This window comes from Podarcis tiliguerta (genome assembly GCF_965153285.1).
Source record: "Podarcis tiliguerta genome assembly, chromosome: 9".
Taxonomy (NCBI): Eukaryota; Metazoa; Chordata; class Lepidosauria; order Squamata; family Lacertidae; genus Podarcis; species Podarcis tiliguerta.
The window spans coordinates 27074024-27079539 of record NC_139542.1 but is presented as its reverse complement, the minus strand read 5'-3'; the positions used below and the strand labels follow the sequence as shown (position 1 = coordinate 27079539).

At 40.7% G+C, this 5516-nt stretch overlaps 1 long non-coding RNA gene across 2 annotated transcripts; it reads right to left on the bottom strand.

Annotated features, from left to right (window-relative positions):
* Positions 1 to 485: 485 nt before the first annotated feature.
* On the bottom strand, positions 486 to 2014 carry LOC310657486. Of its 2 annotated transcripts, none has more exons than XR_014501799.1 (2): positions 1064 to 2014; positions 486 to 704 (listed from the first exon to the last, which is right to left on the bottom strand). It is a non-coding gene; the product is annotated as an uncharacterized lncRNA (long non-coding RNA). The 2 variants fall into 2 exon arrangements; XR_014501800.1 differs by having other exon boundaries at positions 1843 to 2014.
* Positions 2015 to 5516: the final 3502 nt, after the last annotated feature.

Here is a 5516-nt window from a genome sequence, read left to right as displayed (position 1 = left end):
TCATCTTGCTTTATTGGCTGAGGGAGCCGGCGTACAGCTTCTGGGTCATGTGCCCAGCATGACTAAGCCGCTTCTGGCGAACCAGAGCAGTGCACGGAAACACCATTTACCTTCCCGCCGGAGCGGTACCTATTTATCTACTTGCACTTTGATGTGCTTTCAAACTGCTAGGTTGGCAGGAGCAGGGACTGAGCAACGGGAGCTCACCCTGTCGTGGGGATTCGAACCACTGACCTTCTGATCGGCAAGTCCTAGGCTCTGTGGTTTAACCCACAGCGCCACCTGCTTCCCTCTCCAGCTTAAGATCGGCTAAAACACCTAGATCCTTTTCACCATGCATTGCTGCCAATCCAGGTCTCCATCTTCCTATATTTGTGCCTAGATCCTGTTACCTAAAAGCAGGAATTTAGATTTATCTTTGCTGAATTTCATCTTGTTTGCTTTGGCCCTGTGTTCCAACCCATCACAATCAATTTGAATCTTGGTTCTGTTTGTACCAATTATTATTATTATTTATTTACTTATGAGTAGGGATGGGCTTGCACTTCTCCCTGCTTGCTCATTGTTGGGTCTCCAGCAACGTGGTTGGCAGCATCAGTGGTGTCTCATTTCCACCTTCCCCTTCCTTCTCTTTCGCTCTGTGGAACAGCCAGAGTCCTTCAGAGCAAGGCATTCTGGGGAAGGTGGGTGCAGCTAGAAGTTACCTATTAAATTTTGTAAAAAGCAAAAATTTACTAAAGCAGCTTCACATTTTAAAGTATTTTTAAAAAAGCAATATCTAGCCATTGCCGTGAGCTTGCAACATTTCCCAGAATGCCTACTCTGAAGGACCCGCCATCAGAGAAAGGCAAATGGGTGACCAAAGCACAGACAGAGCTGCTACTGTGTTAGCAATTAGCAATAATTATCTTTGGGTGCCTGATTCTAGACTAGTCAAACGGGGTGTGAACACTATCATAAATAAATATTTTGTTGCAATTGACATTTCTAAGGTTAGGTAGCAGATAGTGCTACTCCTTTTCATCATATAATAAAATTATATCAAGTACAGAAGTCATCTTACAATGCACAAATCCTTGGCTCTCTTCTGCTTTTAGAGATTGAGAATTCAGATCAGATTACTGTGGAGCAGATGCTTTTTGTTACTTATTTCTTCTGCCAGAGCTACAAATAATCCTTCCAATGCCACATTGGGAGATAATTGGAAAAAGTGTAAATCTGAAAAGCAGGCGCTGAATAAAAAATAATTTGTGCCTTCACCTGTCTAGCCAAATTTGACTGGTATTGATTATGTTCAGCAGACGTGAGAAGTAGGGTGTTATTTTTCTAATGCTCTTTTGGCTTTTTCTTTTCCACCTCATTTCTTGTCGACCGAATGTGCACTGTGCCAACTATAATTCCATTACAGCACTGATCTGCTGTCATTAGTAGAGAGTTGGAAGGCGACAGATAGAGTGTCTTCTGGTAGTTAAGGCAGGCATATATCCCAGCAGGAGTTGTGCTCTTTTCTTCGTAACATTTTCACTGTATCACTTCGTACTTAGCATTCTATTTCTCTCATTAGAATTACCATTTCTGAAAAGGAGAATATCTGCACCAACCATTTAGAGGGCTGCAGTTGAATATACTCCAAAGGGTGGCACATCAGCTTTGGTTCATGAAGGAAAGACTTAGGTGGTACTGCTTTCAGAGGTGAAAGTTCAACCAAGTGCACAAAATGTCCCCAAGTGTCCCAAGCAAATCTTGATAGCAAAATAGCTGATTTCTCACATTAGACTGCAGATAATTCTCAGGGTCCCCCCCCATTTTAAACCTAATGAACCTGGATTCTTGCATAAATACCTTCTTAAGCCATTGAATATAACAACAAAGTTGTGTACAGCACATCGTAATCACCACTTGAAGATACACATTGTTATTCAGGTTTCCATAGAGCTTTGTAGTAGCTCTGGTTGCATCTCTTCCTCTAATGTTTAGGTCACTGACTGATGTCTTTTCTCCATCTCTACCAGTGGAGTAGGTGGTGCTGGGAAATGTATGGCACAATGACATCACAATGTGAATTAGAGTGCCCAGAATTATGGGATGAAGATAACATAGGACCAACTTTTTCCATGCTGAATGCAACATATATCCCCATTCCCCGATTTTTTGCTGGCTAAGGAATGCTTGCCAGCTCATATTATTTGTATTAAGACTTGCTTACAGAGGTCTATAAGATTTTATCTGTATTGTTTACAGTTGTGACAATGGTATTCTATTTACTATTTTTGCAAGACATCCATCCTATGTTCCTATAGAGGAGGGACAGGATATGAAACTATTATTAAAGTTAACCAAAACACACACACAATCAAATAGCCTATTTAAAACAGGAGTAAAGGCTATGGAATGTAAAGATCTAATAAAAATTCAGACATACTAGTCGATCAGTGGTGATTTGTGTCAACATGTAGAGCTCACTCACCCTCCTGGAATTGAAATTAAGTAGCCAAATGACTCCTGCAGTTTGTCTGGGGGCTCCCTCTGTGTAGATATATAACATGAGTGAGGCCTTTTGGAAGGGAATGATAAATCTAAGTAGCCCCTTCTCCAGCAGCAGATCCATGTGGTGGGAGCTGTAGCGTTTACTGGACTTAGTGATGGGTGAGTCACTGCTCCTTACAAGGAAATAGAGAAGGAGCAAGGCAGCAGGGAGGTTGGTACAGTGCAAACACAATAGCAGGAGTGCTGAATTTGCTTTGCCGGTGCAGTTGCACTGCAACACTCTCCCTGCAACCTCCTTTCCTTCCTGATAAACAGCAGTGACTGAGCTGCTGGAAGGTCAGGTGAATGCTGCCATCTCTTCTTGCTAGCTACTACTACTACTACTTTTCTTTATCTCCAAACAGCAGGCCATCAGGAAGTTGAAAGTTGATTGTTCCGGCTATCTGGCAAGGGAAGCAAAGAGAATGTCTTCTGTGGCAGCTTGTCCAAGAAAGTATCTTTGGTTTGGCCTAGTAATTGATAGAATGTTGGTGGTTAATTTGCTGCAGTCCATGTTTTGCACTGATGTGCTAAGATTAGAGGGGGGAATTAAATGATGAGAAGTTTGCCAAAAAGAAAAGATGTTCATGACATTGAAGAAAAGGAGAAAACCTGTTGAAATAAAAATGATTTAAAATCAGCCTCAGTTAGGCAAAATTGCATTTGACAGTATTCCCTTTTGAAATGAAACTTTTCATATTAACTCCTGCATTTCACTCAAGGAGAGCATGTTTTGCATATGAATGGCTTTGTGTGATGAGCTGTCTGCAATTATTTAAATTTGATTCCTCTAGGTTAATAGTAATAGTCTGTTTTGACAACTTGGAAAAAAGCAGAGGTTTTTTTAAAAAACCAAAGGCAGTAAAATACATGGGAAATTGTACAAATACACATTAAACAAATATACAGTTGGCCTCCAATTACCCAATCTTTCTAAAATCTTTAATAAGATGAAATGTAACTCTGAAATTATGAATAACGGAGAAGAAAGTCTACAAGCCAACAGCTTTTAACCCCTAATATGATTTATAGAAGTGTGCATCATAAGGTAATCAAAGCAGTTTAAAAATCCACCGGTACTTTTTGTTTGGGCATATATGACTGTAATGTGGGAGAAAACCTAAACACTCTACACACATTGCACGCTGAAGATGGGGATGGCAACTGGTGGCATGATCACCAAACACATCATTTGGGGTGGGACTGGCCTGTACAGCCCTACAACCTTCTCTCACATTTATCTGAACCCCAATAATGTGTGCTACAGCTGGGAATCACTTAGTCATACTGGAAGTAGCTAAATAGTAAAATGAATATTTCATTCAGGGAAGGGGAAAATCTGTGGCCCTCCAGATGATATTGGACTACAGCTTTCATCATAACTGATCATGGGTCACCTTGGCTGGGGCTAATAATCACCACCACCATTTATTTATTTATATGTCACTTTTCCATGGTTAAAACCATGCTCAAGGCAGCTTGCAAAATGTAAAAGATTGACATGATCACAAAAACAAAAGTAGGTCATAAACAATAAATATAAAGCACTCTTAAAAGTACACAACCAAATGGAAACAATTTCCACAATCACAAATGGAAATCAATAACAGCAACTCCCCTGCGCCCAAATAACCTCCCCTAAACAATGGCTCAGCCCAAGAGTCTAATGAAGACCTACAACATTTGGAGAGCCACGGGTTCGTCATCCCTGATGTAGTTGTTGAGTGAAGAAAAAGAAATGAGGATTTAGCCCATGCTACTTCAAGCTATGCTAATTCTAACAAGGTCAATCTAAACAAATTAGAGTTTGTAAATCATTTCGTCAAGTATCTCATTAGACTTTTCTGTTCAAAATTAATTAGAAGTCAGCTCAAATACAAGCCATGTCAAATGTACTGACAGCTGAAAGATGGGAAATGAGAAAATGAAGTTCAATTAGGTATGGTGTTCAGGATGCTCACCTGACCTCACAGATGCCTAAACACATTCACCTGTCCAAGAACAGCATAGTGTTCAATGCCTGAAACATTCTGATGTGCCTACTATTTAACACAATACCTAGTACTAAATAGAATACTCATTTAAACCCATCCAGCTTTTCCTGTTTCCCCTCACCCTCAAATAAGCTTATTGGTAAACAAAAACACATTATGTGTGGAGGTGTTTGATGCTGCCTTAGGCCAACAGGGCATGTTATGCAGAGTTCTATATGAACCTCCCCACCAACATTTTTAAAGCTCAAAAGCATTTGCTGGAGACTGAAATCAGAAGCAGAGGAAGGATGGAAAATCCCTTGCCAGCAATTTTTCCTTTCAAAATCATCTTCAAGCTGCTTTCCTTGCCACAGGACAAAAAGGTACAGGTCCCACATTGCTCCCTCTAATGGGAGAAAAAACAGTGGAGAGAAAAGTTGTGTGTTGGGGGTGGGGAGTGGCTGGTATGACAGTTATGAAGGATACAGACAAGAGACAACAAACAATTATATAATGGGGTTTGGGCTGGATTGGAAAGCACAGGAATTGAGAGGAAAACAAACAGATAGAAAGGCTAGGTTAAGGTCAAATATAGAATACAAGCTGAATCAAAATGACACCATTAAACTCTTTGTAATGTTTAGAGAACCAACTAAAGGCTGAGAAAAAAAGGTAGTGGGGACAAATGTTTTATAGAATCAACATTCCTCCTCTCAGGCACTGTGATTGGAAAGTGTTGGGTGAGGTTGTAGCCCAGGATTGGAAGATAAACCTCTTCCTTCTCTCCCTCCCTCATTCTGGCATTTTCTTTATGTGATGTTATTCACATCCCCCCCCCCAAACCAATCATTTTGGAGACATACTGTCTTAGATTGAGGTTCCTCACCCTATACCTCCAAATATCTCTGAATTGCTCAGCCACCGCTCCCTGCTTCTGCCCAGATCTCCTTCGGCAGGGCCTTTAACTCACATACACCCACCTTACCTTGGGAATTGGAATTTGGACAAAAAGGTCTC